The sequence below is a fragment of the Gymnodraco acuticeps genome, unplaced genomic scaffold, assembly GCF_902827175.1.
Source record: "Gymnodraco acuticeps unplaced genomic scaffold, fGymAcu1.1, whole genome shotgun sequence".
Classification (NCBI taxonomy): domain Eukaryota; kingdom Metazoa; phylum Chordata; class Actinopteri; order Perciformes; family Bathydraconidae; genus Gymnodraco; species Gymnodraco acuticeps.
Window position 1 is genome coordinate 1 of NW_022991866.1, and position 15,318 is coordinate 15,318.

The following is a 15,318-nucleotide window of genomic DNA, read 5'->3' on the forward strand; positions in this document are numbered from 1 at the left end:
GCATAAGTGCTCGAGTTGACTGCCTGAACTAGCTCGCAGGCTTCGCCCCATTTCAACACTTTTTGGATTTCCTTTTTAGAGACAAACCCCTGCAAAATAAATAATGATAGTTGTTTTTGAAACAACAACGCATGTTCAGTTAATGTCTTACATATATTTAGAATGTATAAATAGGAGAGTAAAAGGTTTTTAAAAAACAGGATTTTCAGGATATTAAATGTAGCCTCAAATTCTTTAAAGAAAATACAGATTTCTCATTATCTTAGTTTGTGTTTTCAGCCTCTAAAATAAATATCATCTCTTCTGAAAATACTATTACTGTAAACCACTTTATGTAGTATTATTGTAGCAGTAACTTGAGTGCACAAAAAACAAAGTTGCACAATGTTAGAGAGAGTAGTTCAGACATGCACAGAAGTTGTTAGACAGGAACACTTTCCATAAACCTTCAACGTGATGAGGACCTCCAATCAAATGCTCAGATCAAATACCTCTGAACGCAATTGCTGTAACCACACCTCCAGAACCCAACTGACTCATTTATGCTTTAAAGAACTCTACCTGTACAGGCTTGCATCTATCTTAGTCCAATACTAACTGCACAATATTTACTGACAGTGAGCTGTGAAAATATAACACTGTGTAGACATGGAACATTCTGCTGCAGTAGAATTCACTATTTGATATAAGACTAACATTCCTGACAATAGACCTCAATAGTAATCTTTTATGGTGTACATGCCTTTTTAATAATAACATTTTTGAATGGAATATTCTCAACATGAATCCAAATAAATATAACTTAAATATGTGGAAAAATACTGTGTTTGAAATGTATAATTGAAATTAGATGTTAGCTTTTTGTTTTGATATATATATATTTTGTATTCCAGTCTCCCTTCAGATATGTTAAGTGGCATTCAACACAATGCTGCTTACCTCCTTCAGTTGGAGACAACTGATTTAGTATGAATAGCTGCTAAAAATCTACCTGCATTTGTTAAATATCAGCTAAAAGAGCAGTGAAATTAAAAACCTCTGCATTTTCTGTATAGATATTAACAGTACTTAATGTCAGCTTAGTAAAAAAAACAACATCAAAATTATTATTTACAATGGACTACGCTTAGCTAACAGACTCATTTCCACCACTCATGGACCACACCCACCTTTTCTCTTGAAAAACATGGTGACATACTGTCGCCCTTTAGTCCCTCTCTCTTGTCTTTCTCTCCTTTCTTTTCTTTTTGAAAGCCTGACTTTATTAGTCGTTGAGACATGGTTCACAATACTAGCATCCCTCCTCACATGCTCTCACTCTCTGCTAGAAAGTGCCGTCTCATTTCAAGTAATTTCTATTACAGTAATTGATTAACCTCCATCCTACCGGAAATCGAAATTGCAATTCAAATTTGTTGATGTAGTTAAAAAAAACATAAAGATATTTTCAGGACTCAGCAACTCACAGTCTCTCCACTTATTTTCTTCACTCCAAGTGCGTGTTTCCCAGCAGAGATCCCAACAATCTCTAAATCTTCTTTGGGTTCCTCCTTTACACAGTCTGTGGTTTTCTCTCACCTCTGTCACAGGATGAATGATCAACATCAGGAATACAGTTATGTCATGTATTCACCAGCAGGTGGAGTCAGGATGTCTTTCAGAGGGAAATGTTCTTTGGTATTCAGTTCAGGATGATGACTTTGTCCAGGTATCTGTTGGAAGACAAACACAAGAGGTTAAATACATTCTTTTTCTTTTAAAGCTCATCTTTCTTGTTGTTATATATCGTCAAAATCTAAAAGCTCATCAAATGCATTCAAGAAGGAAATGGTTGTTGTATTTTAGTCAAAGTAGGGTGGAACATATCAACAGGCTGTTCAGTCAAACCAGTTTGACATCATTTTCTTTCAGCCGCTGTCACATGAGTTTCCTTCAACTTTTATCCTGCCTCACATCTTCCTGTTCCTTTCAAATAAAATCTACTGATATTGTTAAAGATATACATTATTAATAAACACAAGTTATTATTAAAGATATCAAGAAATAAAACAGATGTGTCCATATATTATAAAGGTATCCATTCATCATGATCTAAAATATCCTTGAAATCATAGATGTACTGTATCATCTTGCTTTATTCCTGGATGACATGATGTTTAAAAAACTAATGTATTCAACATTAGGAACAAACATGGAGACACTTTTCAACCTGACACCAACTCACCTCACCTGATGTGACCTTATCCAGTTATTTGAAGAGACAGAGGAAACTAGCAGCACCTGTTCCTGTTTTGTTTTCTTCAGCCTATGTATCTGTATGATTATTATTACTATTATTTTTTTTTAAATTCCCATTGTAAAGCGTCCTTGGGTTTCGTGAAAGGCACTCTAGAAATTGAAATTATTATTATTATTATTATTATTATTAGCAGTCACTCTGCCCTCTGGTGGATGATTCATGAAGAGCAGCTTAAACAGACCAACAGGCCCAACCATCTTTAATCTCCTCTCACATTGAACTACTTTAACAGTGAACTCTTTTGCATCAGCAGCAGAACATCAACAGGAAACATGAAAACCTCCTGATGAAACCTGTCTCCACTGAACCTCCTCCTTGTTTTATGGTTCCAGCTTCACTTCAGGATGATCCAGGTGAGACCGTTGACACCGGCTGCTCCGCTCTCCTGGGTCAAACCACTGCGTCAACATGAAGATCTTCACCCAGCAGCTCCACTCCAGAGGTCACAACATCCCAGAGATCCGGACCTAAACCAGCTGCTACATCAACGCAGAGTCCCATCACTACAATCGCCCTCCGCCGTGTTACTGGAACTGATGCAAACAACACGTATTTCACAACCAGAGTGCTGCAGCTGCGTCAGAGCGTAGCCTACACTTCAACTTCATATTTCAAATATGGAGTTGGACTTCGCAGTTCCCCCATCACCATCTGATAAGTTCCTTTACCAGACCATGCACTGACTAATGCATGAGTTAAGGTGACATTTTGTTTTTGCATTGATATTACCAGTGGTGTAAAGTAACTAAGTACATTTACTCAAGTACTGTACTAAGCTACAATTCTGAGGTTTGTGTACTTTACGAGAGTATCTCCATTTTATGCTACTTTGTACTTTTACCCCACCACAATTCCTCTCCTGCTGATGTTCAGGTGTGGTTTTCAGAGAGGAAACAAAGAGAAAACCAGTAGGAAAAAAAATCCATCTTAACCCAGATGCTTTCCACTGAGTGTGTGGTGTGTGTGTGTGTGTGTGTGTGTGTGTGTGTGGTGTGTGTGTGTGTGTGTGTGTGTGTGTGTGTGTGTGGTGTGTGTGTGTGTGTGTGTGGTGTGTGTGTGTGTGTGTGTGTGTGTGTGTGTGTGTGTGTGTGTGTGTGTGTGTGTGTTGTGTGTGTGTGTGTGTGTGTGTGTGTGTGTGTGTGTGTGTGTGTGTGTGTGTGTGTGTGTGTGTGTGTGTGTGTGTGTGTGTGTGTGTGTGTGTGTGTGTGTGTGTGAATATAACCCGGCTCTATTATAGAACGAAAAAAGCAAACATCAAGAACTTCAAAGTAAAAGTCTTTAATTTAAAAAAAGAAAAAGTCCCGTCAAAATAACGAGATGATCCAATCACAGAGCTCCAGTGCTCCGTCACTTATTTCATAAAATAGATTACTAAGATATAAATATCATACAAAAGAACAAAAATATACAATAAATATATTACACTTCCAATAAATTCAATAATTCTTTTATTTTAGCGATACCTTTCAGAATAAATATAAATACCATTTTAACTCTCATTGCAAACAGTTGATTAGTGGAAAGCTTTAAAAACATGAATTCACATTCCCTCCCACCCCCCTCTGACATCTCTCCCCTGACCTTTACCCCCTGCCCCAAATGGTCCTGGACTTTAACACACACACACACACACACACACACACACACACACGCAACCTTATTATTATCAGAACCCACAGAGCAGAAAGAAGGGGGGTTCTTTTTTTCATGAGGACAGAATCTGGGAACGCTTAATGATCCCAAATCCTGTCACAATGCGGGGGAACCCTGAGACACAGGGGAACCCGATACAGTGACATGACATTTCATTAAAGAGGACTTCTTATCCTCTCTAATAACTGATCTAATAACTGTTCTAATAACTGATCTAATAACCGTTCTAATAACTGTTCTAATAACTGATCTAATAACCGTTCTAATAACTGTTCTAATAACCGTTCTAATAACTGTTCTAATAACTGATCTAATAACTGTTCTAATAACTGATCTAATAACCGTTCTAATAACTGATCTAATAACCGTTCTAATAACTGTTCTAATAACTGATCTAATAACTGTTCTAATAACTGATCTAATAACTAACCCCCCCCCCCCCCCCACACACACACAACCTTCCCTCATCCAGCACCAGTCACTTTTCTACCCATCTCCGCTGCTACTGCACTGAAACTGTACTTTGAACATTTTTCTATTTCGCACAAAAAAATACTTGCATTAATGTCAATTCATGCTCTGTGGATTGTGTTTTTAAAAATATATATTATTAACCATTAATACTATTACTCAGTTTTATACCCCGTTTATCTAGGCCCTTTTTGTATCTTGTTCTATGTGTCACACTGTGGGACTGCGGGAAACGGTATGTGGAGATGTCTGTATGTAGAACACATGCAGACATTTTGACAATAAAGCTGACTTTGACTTTTTGACATAGTGGCAGATTATCAGAACCCACAGAGCAGAAAGAAGGGGGGTTCTTTTTTTCATGAGGACAGAATCTGGGAACGCTTAATGATCCCAAATCCTGTCACAATACGGGGGAACCCTGAGACACAGGGGAACCCGATACAGTGACATGACATTTCATTTAAGTGGACTTCTTATCCTCTCTAATAACTGATCTAATAACTGTTCTAATAACTGTTCTAATAACCTCCTCTTCCTCCACAGCCCCCTCCTCTTCCTCCACAAACCCCTCCTCTTCCTCCACAGCCCCCTCCTCTTCCTCTACAGCCCCCTTCTATTCCTCCTCCTCTTCCTCCTTCTCCTCCACCCCAAATCGTAGCTTCAGCGTCCGGTTCTCCTCTCGCAGGCGGGCGATCTCCAGATCCTTCTCCTCTTTCTCCACATGGAGCTTTCTGTTGATCCTCAACAAAGTGACGATCTCCACATCCTTGTGGTCAGCAAACGGTTCCTTCAGTTCTCTCAGATCCTGGTTCTCCATTCTCAAGATGTCCATCTCTGCTTTGTGCTTCATCTGCATCTTGAGGAGATTTCCATATCTCAGGTTCAGGTTCTCCAAGTCATCCCTCAAGACGTTCTGCTCAATCTCCATATAATCCTTTACTTCATCACACAACACACTCTCACTCCCTAAGCGTCCAATAACGACGTTTGGTCAGTGTCCGTGGCGTCCAGTTGTGACGCTCCTAGGCTCCTTCAGCGTCATAAAGGGACGCAAATAGCGTTCAACTGATTGCAATGTATTCCCATCTGCGGCGGTATTTGACGCTCAGGGAAGCACGGCATTCGTTTGTGTCGGCTGCCCTTAAAGGCAATGTGAGCGTCCATTCCCATTGGATAACGGAGAATTGTACACCCGGAAGTAAGTATTCCTCTTACTGTCGATTGATTTTACAGTGATATCTGCACTACTCATCGACTAAAAAACACCAGATTATCCTTGTTAATTACACAACATTGATTGGTTTAAATTGTGTGCAATGCTTTTGTATTTTTCCACTTCGATTCGGAGAAACAAATATTTTTTCTGAGTAAAGGATGGCAGAAAACACTACACTACCCAGAATCCCCAGCTATCGTTTGGACTACACCATGTGCTCTGTTTTACAAACCCCGTGATAGTCCTCAAGCTCTGTGATTGGTGAGTGTGCTCCGAGGGTTACGCCGATTCTCGAACAGCACTTGAAATGGGATGGAACCACGTCAGACTGTCCAAAACTGGATTTGAACGGGTCCACCGCGTCCCCCCCTCCCCCACCCCGTCCCCAGAACTACACATGCTGGCTATTCTGTTTCGCAACATGCTCTCTATCTATGGCACGTCTCTACTGGGAGTTGTAGTTTTAAAAGACGTTTTCGTATTTCCCATAATAAGAAGTTGCCAGTATTAAACTGTGTACATCCCTGGAGGTTTAGGGGATAGGAAATACTCAAATGTAAAACATATAATTAATAAATGGGTGAAAATTGCTTGTGCCCATAATGGGCAGCATTAATATATATATACACACATGCCAGCTAAGGTCAGAAGAGCTTTATTTAACAGCTGATCTTATGTTTTTGACCCCTCCTGTTGTTAATAGATAACATTACATTAAATTACATTAATTGATAAGCCTGAAACATGCACTTGTCAAAGGTTCAGAGGCAAATTTTGCAAATATGGCAGTAGCCATCGATCAGCTTAAGATAAGATATAATTTATTGATCCCAGGTTGGAAACATTTGCGTTACATCAGCATGTGTTACAGTTGTACATTATGCAGTGGTGTTTATTTGTAAATCATTTAGTATAATCACACAAATTCTGTGTTTTATATTTAACAATTCTGTGTTCTTTATGTATTGATTGTTCAATACCTGACAAGGCCGGAGATGAAATATCTACATACATCTTATAAGAGTATAATACATGATGTATAATATCAGTTAAAATAAGTGCTTCAACATAGTTAACATTGCTGGAGGTATGCACAAATATTGATAGATGTCTTGTAATGCACTATTGAGGAACCTGCGACCCAAGTTTTTCATTCAATGCAGAACTACACCATAGTTGTGTAGGCCTATATGATATGTCAATAAACCTTAGAAAATCTTGAAATCTTGAAAGGGATGTGCAAAATAGTAATTATATACAGTCTTTAGTGAACTATTAGTAGAGAATAACGAGTAATGAATATACTTTATAGGGATCCTATTAATATCTAATAATAAAAATAATGAAATTCAATAACATGCTTTAACCACTAGGTGTCCCTTTATATCAGCTGTGCACCTTTATGGTGTAAATACAGCCTATCTACCAATTGGATCAAATATAAAAGTCAGCCGAATTAGTGTTGATACTGCAAGGAGACGTATTGTGTGAAAAGAAATGTAAGATGTTGTTTAATGGCTGATATATTTATGACCCACGTCACGTTTTCAGTTCCTCATGTTTGTCTAGAAGTCTTCTCATCAGGGCTCTATAAATACAGAACTACGGCAGATATGTAATATTTAATGCAGCCGAACCGTGTATTACAATGCCGTTATGTGATGACTTTCAAAGAGAAAATCAAGCACACTCGGAATAAAGTATTATTTTATGTTTTAAATTTTTTTTGGGTCTGTTTCCGGTATTTGTTAATGACGATGTGTTGTGAGATGTGAGACTGATTGATTGATTGATTGATTGAAAAGTTTATTAACAGCTTGTATATTGGGTACAGTACAGTACAGCTCAAAACATACAATTGTTAAGGGGATGCAGACCAGAGAAAGACTTTCGTCTTGTTTACATCAGGGTCCCCCATTTCCAATTCATCATGCTGGAATTGCACAGGGGAAAATAACGTATCTTTAGATGCGGATTTTGTTAAACTAGTATGTTTGCGCTGTGGATCAACACTATACATTGACGGGGAAGGGGGTAGCAATAAAGATAACACCATTAAACAGTTACACAACATAACAGAAATAATATCGATAGCAGCGTCCCTAGCAACCACCTTGGTAACAATCGCGATTTCCTGAAGTAATCTTCATAATAATTAGCAAACTAAAGATCATGTACATCCACTGCACACATAATCTGAAATAACAACTCATATTTCTCGCATCAAATGACATCAAAACGCATTTTAATGGCCAAACTAACTTTAAAATAGGCATTTTCCACTGAGAATAAAACGAAGTTCGGCCATGTTTTTTTTTTCTGCAGGGAGAAATTTGAAGATCACGTGACATAGACGCCAGCCATTGGAATGAATGGTGAAAAAAAACGGGTTTGTAAAACAGAGCACATGGTGTAGTCCAAACGATAGCTGGGGATTCTGGGTAGTGTAGTGTCTTCTGCCATCCTTTACTCCGAAAAGATATTTGTTTCTCCGAATCGAAGGGGAAAAATACAAAAGCATTGCACACAATTTAAACCAATCAATGTTGTGTAATTAACAAGGATAATCTGGTGTTTTTTAGTCGATGAGTAGTGCAGATATCACTGTAAAATCAATCGACAGTAAGGGGAATACTTACTTCCGGGTGTCCAATTCTCCGTTATCCAATGGGAATGGACGCTCACATTGCCTTTAAGGGCAGCCGACACAAACGAATGCCGTGCTTCCATGAGCGTCAAATCCCGCCGCAGATGGGAATACATTGCAATCAGTTGAAAGCTATTTGCGTCACTTTATGACGCTGAAGGAGCCTAGGAGCGTCACAACTGGACGCCACGGACACTGACCAAACGTCGTTATTGGACGCTTAGGGAGTGAGAGTGTGTTGGCAATAAAGGTTGCATTTGGAAGGATGGCAAGGTTTTCTAATGAATATTTCTCAAAATAATGCACGTTTAATCTTCTCCCTTTTACTGACATGACCAATTTATGCTAATCTACGACGGAGTATTAGGGCCACAAATCGAGAGATTTCGAGAATAAAGTCGTAATAATATGAGAATAAAGTCATAATTACGAGATTGAAGTCGTAGTTCATAAGTGACTTGAGAAGGAGACAACAGCAGCGTCCTGCAATAAAATGAGGAATGTGGAGCATCTTGTGAAGCAGTACTTTAGTTTAGGTTTCTCAAATAACGAAATACTTAATATTTTTGGCACATCAGCATCTGATTATCATAAGTATTAGAATTTTGAAAAGGTTGTGCAAGAAACTATGTCTATTATTTCGAAGAAAGAACCAAACGGACTTGGAGGAGATTGTCTCCTTTCTGCAGGAGGAAATGGCTGGTTCTGGCCGACTACAAGGCTATCGTTGGTTACATCTACGAGCTGTTCAAAGGGGATTTGTTGTTTCACAAGCGATGAGACTTGTAATCAAGGCTTTGAATCCAGAAGGAGTCGAACGATAGCCTTGTAGTGGAATCGGAATGAGCTCCCCATTGAAATCAGGACAGCAGAAACTTACTAATACCTGAACATCAGCAGGAGAGGACTCTTTAAAGTAGAGACACTACATACTGATATACACCTGAACATCAGCAGGAGAGGACTCTTTAAAGTAGAGACACTACATATACACCTGAACATCAGCAGGAGAGGACTCTTTAAAGTAGAGACACTACATACTGATATACACCTGGACATCAGCAGGAGAGGACTCTTTAAAGTAGAGGCACTACATACTGATATAGATGGCTGCCTAGCTGGTGCGGAGGTGAAAACACGCTGCAAACAATTGAGTTATTTTGTAGGAATCCGGGAACTGAGAGTGTAACAATAGGGCGGGTTGACTGCGCAAATACTTTTTTTTCTTACAGAAGGTAAAGAAAAGGAAAGGGAAATGTCAACACGGTTCAGCCAGGAAGAAAAACAGAAACAGGCCGGCACAATGAATCCGCCTGAGGCAAAAATACCTGAGGAGGGAGGGGAAGGCCTCTCTGAAATATTAAAAGAAATCAGAGAATTCCGCATGGAAACTGCTGGGAATTTTGGAGTATTGAAGGAGGAAATAAACGACTTGCGATAAGGCTTCGGAGAGCTGAAAATAAGAGCGGATGCAGCAGAATTAAGAATCGCAGAAAATGAAGACCGTGAAATCGGTAGGACAAAAGTACTCCTTCACAGTTTACGCATGCAAAAGCAACTGGAAAATAAATGTGAGGAACTTGAAGGTCGGGAACGACGGAACAACCTGAGAATTTATTCAGTGCCCGAAAAATGTGAGGGAAATAGCATGATGGACTTTGTGGGAAACTTAATACGCGAGCAACTGGATGTGAGCGGCGAAATTCCCATTGAGAGAGCGCACCGGGCAACGGGGCATCTCACTGGGCACAGCGACCGTCCCAGATCAATAATAGTCCGCTTCCAAAACTACAACGTGAGGCAAAGGGTGCTACAAGCCGCCTGGGCAAAGAAGGACATTAAGGTGAAAGATTGCAGGATGTTCTTTGATGAGGACTTCACCACCCAAGTGTTCAAGGAGCGCGCAAAATACAGACAAGTAAGGAAGCAGCTCCAGGAAAGAAACATCAAATCCCGCATTCTGTTCCCTGCTAAACTGAAATTATTCGAGAAAAACGGAAAAGTCAGGGTGTTTAACAACCCACAAGATGCGGCACAGGGTCTACTGGAGTATGGTGTCAACATAGAGAGTCCAGCAGGAGAACCGGACTTGGAGTCTACTCTTCAGGCTTCAGGATGGCAGACACACCGCTCCAGGAACCGGAGAACCCCAGGATGTGAGCTGATGTCGGACGTAAAGACATTAATTGACACGCTTGATCGGCATGAAAGAGCAAAGGAATGAACAGGTATGTGTGGAGGGAGTTAACTCCTTACAGACGTACATGGAAAACAATAACAACACATAAATGACTGAGCCACTCGGAATCTTTTCCAGATTTGACAACACAGAGTATAACATGTACAATTTTGATTATGATATCGATTCAGAGAATCATGTGTTTAATCATATAAGTGACTCGTGTAAATATTATACCGATGATCAATTTAATGACAATGTTGGACTTGAAAATACATTTTCTTTAATACATTTCAAATGCAGGAGTCTGTATGCAAACTTTAATAAGATCACTGAATACCTACATACATTTAAAAGTAAATTCAAAGTAATTGCCATATCGGAGACTTGGCTAAATAAAGACGAAGTCACTGATTTCCAAATTGAGGGTTACGTGCTACACCATATCAACAGAACCAATAAGAGAGGAGGGGGTGTGGCTCTTTATGTGGACAGCGTCCTAAAATGCACACTGGTTGAAAAAATGTCAATTGTGACTGATGATTTAATGGAATGCATAACTATAGAAATTGAAATGGAAAGGAAGAGAAATGTTGTTGTGACTTGTGCATATAGAGCACCAGGATCAAATGTAGAGCTTTTTAAAGATAGTTTAGGAGTATTAATGGATGGCCTAAATGAAAATAAAACATGTATTATTTGTGGGGATTTTAACATCGATCTTCTAAATGTATCTAAACACAAAACAACTTCTGATTTCCTGGATGCTTTGTACAGCAGGGGGCTTTATCCCCACTAAGCCCAGTAGAATAACATCAACTTGTGCAACATTGATCGACAATATCTTTACAAATGTCATGGAAAACAGTGCTAAGAGTGGGCTAATAATAAATGACATAAGCGACCATTTACCTGTATTTGTAGCATATGATTGGCAATTAAAGAAAAATAAGGAAGAGACTCGCAGTAGATATGTCAGGGTAAGGACTGCTGAAGCAAAAGACAAATTTAGGAATGACCTCTTAAAGGAAGAGTGGAGAGGGGTTTATGTAGAAGATGTAAATGCTGCATATGAGTCCTTCCTAACAATCTACATATCACTGTATGACAAACATTGTCCCACTGTACTCCGTACATATAAAGGTACTTATCATCAAAAGCCTTGGATAACCAAGGGCTTACAAAATGCTTGCAAGAAGAAAAATAACCTTTATAAAGACCTCATAAAATTTAGGACAAAGGCAATTGAAAAGCAATACAAGGCATATAAAAATAAGTTGACAGTTATAATGAGACAAGCAAAAAGAGAATATTATAATAATATGTTAAAAGAAAAGAAAAATGATATCAAGGGCACATGGAAAATCTTAAATAATGTTATTGGAAATAAATCTGTATCCACTGGCCTGCCCAGTCACTTCATTGATGACAAAAATAAGGTTGTAAAAAACATGAATGAAGTGGTACATGAATTCAACTCTTTTTTTGTAAATGTCGGACCTAATCTTGCAAAGACTATTCCAAAACAACACGATGGGCAAAAAGAGGATGGCGGAATTGGGGGAAGTAAAGTGTTGCAGTCAATGTTTCTGGGAGAGATAAACGAAATTGAAATTAGATCCATTGTAGACAAATGCAAAAATAAGACTTCGACAGATAGTGATGGGATCGACATGACAATAGTGAAAACGACTATTGACTGCATAATTAAACCGCTAAGCTACATTTTTAATCTTTCATTTCAGACAGGTATTTTCCCAGATAGCATGAAAATAGCTAAAGTTATCCCACTTTTTAAAACAGGGGACAAAAGCCAATTTACCAACTACAGACCAGTGTCCTGGCTTTCACAATTTTCAAAGGTCCTTGAGAAAAATAGAGACACTACATACTAATATACACCTGAACATCAGCAGAAGAGAACTCTTTAAAGTAGAGACACTACATACTGATATACACCTGAACACCAGCAGGAGAGGACTCTTTAAAGTAGAGACACGACATACTGATATACACCTGAACACCAGCAGGAGAGGACTCTTTAAAGTAGAGACACTACATACTGATATACACCTGAACATCAGCAGGAGAGGCCTCTTTAAAGTAGAGACACTACATACTGATATACACCTGAACATCAGCAGGAGAGGACTCTTTAAAGTAGAGACACTACATATACACCTGAACATCAGCAGGAGAGGACTCTTTAAAGTAGAGACACTACATACTGATATACACCTAAACACCAGCAGGAGAGGACTCTTTAAAGTAGAGACACTACATACTGATATACACCTGAACATCAGCAGGAGAGGACTCTTTAAAGTAGAGGTACATACTGATATACACCTGAACATCAGCAGGAGAGGACTCTTTAAAGTAGAGACACTACATACTGATATACACCTGAACATCAGCAGGAGAGGACTCTTTAAAGTAGAGACACTACATATACACCTGAACATCAGCAGGAGAGGACTCTTTAAAGTAGAGACACTACATACTGATATACACCTGAACATCAGCAGAAGAGAACTCTTTAAAGTAGAGACACTACATACTGATATACACCTGAACATCAGCAGAAGAGAACTCTTTAAAGTAGAGACACTACATACTGATATACACCTGAACATCAGCAGGAGAGGACTCTTTAAAGTAGAGGCACTACATACTGATATACACCTGAACATCAGCAGGAGAGGACTCTTTAAAGTAGAGACACTACATACTGATATACACCTGAACATCAGCAGGAGAGGACTCTTTAAAGTAGAGACACGACATACTGATATACACCTGAACATCAGCAGGAGAGGACTCTTTAAAGTAGAGACACAACATACTGATATACACCTGAACATCAGCAGGAGAGGACTCTTTAAAGTAGAGGCACTACATACTGATATACACCTGAACATCAGCAGGAGAGGACTCTTTAAAGTAGAGGCACTACATACTGATATACACCTGAACATCAGCAGGAGAGGACTCTTTAAAGTAGAGACACTACATACTGATATACACCTGAACATCAGCAGGAGAGGACTCTTTAAAGTAGAGACACTACATATACACCTGAACATCAGCAGGAGAGGACTCTTTAAAGTAGAGACACTACATACTGATATACACCTAAACACCAGCAGGAGAGGACTCTTTAAAGTAGAGACACTACATACTGATATACACCTGGACATCAGCAGGAGAGGACTCTTTAAAGTAGAGGTACATACTGATATACACCTGAACATCAGCAGGAGAGGACTCTTTAAAGTAGAGACACTACATACTGATATACACCTGAACATCAGCAGGAGAGGACTCTTTAAAGTAGAGACACTACATACTGATATACACCTGAACATCAGCAGGAGAGGACTCTTTAAAGTAGAGACACTACATACTGATATACACCTGAACATCAGCAGGAGAGGACTCTTTAAAGTAGAGACACTACATACTGATATACACCTGAACATCAGCAGGAGAGGACTCTTAAAGTAGAGACACTACATACTGATATACACCTGAACATCAGCAGGAGAGGACTCTTTAAAGTAGAGACACTACATACTGATATACACCTAAACACCAGCAGGAGAGGACTCTTTAAAGTAGAGACACTACATACTGATATACACCTGGACATCAGCAGGAGAGGACTCTTTAAAGTAGAGGTACATACTGATATACACCTGAACATCAGCAGGAGAGGACTCTTTAAAGTAGAGGCACTACATACTGATATACACCTGAACATCAGCAGGAGAGGACTCTTTAAAGTAGAGACACTACATACTGATATACACCTGAACATCAGCAGGAGAGGACTCTTTAAAGTAGAGACACTACATACTGATATACACCTGAACACCAGCAGGAGAGGAATCTTTAAAGTAGAGACACGACATACTGATATACACCTGAACATCAGCAGGAGAGGACTCTTTAAAGTAGAGACACTACATACTGATATACACCTGAACATCAGCAGAAGAGAACTCTTTAAAGTAGAGACACTACATACTGATATACACCTGAACACCAGCAGGAGAGGACTCTTTAAAGTAGAGACACTACATATACACCTGAACATCAGCAGGAGAGGACTCTTTAAAGTAGAGACACTACATACTGATATACACCTAAACACCAGCAGGAGAGGACTCTTTAAAGTAGAGACACTACATACTGATATACACCTAAACACCAGCAGGAGAGGACTCTTTAAAGTAGAGACACTACATACTGATATACACCTGGACATCAGCAGGAGAGGACTCTTTAAAGTAGAGGTACATACTGATATACACCTGAACATCAGCAGGAGAGGACTCTTTAAAGTAGAGACACTACATACTGATATACACCTGAACATCAGCAGGAGAGGACTCTTTAAAGTAGAGACACTACATACTGATATACACCTGAACATCAGCAGGAGAGGACTCTTTAAAGTAGAGACACTACATACTGATATACACCTGAACACCAGCAGGAGAGGAATCTTTAAAGTAGAGACACGACATACTGATATACACCTGAACATCAGCAGGAGAGGACTCTTTAAAGTAGAGACACAACATACTGATATACACCTGAACATCAGCAGGAGAGGACTCTTTAAAGTAGAGACACTACATACTGATATACACCTAAACACCAGCAGGAGAGGACTCTTAAAGTAGAGACACTACATACTGATATACACCTAAACACCAGCAGGAGAGGACTCTTTAAAGTAGAGACACTACATACTGATATACACCTGGACATCAGCAGGAGAGGACTCTTTAAAGTAGAGGTACATACTGATATACACCTGAACATCAGCAGGAGAGGACTCT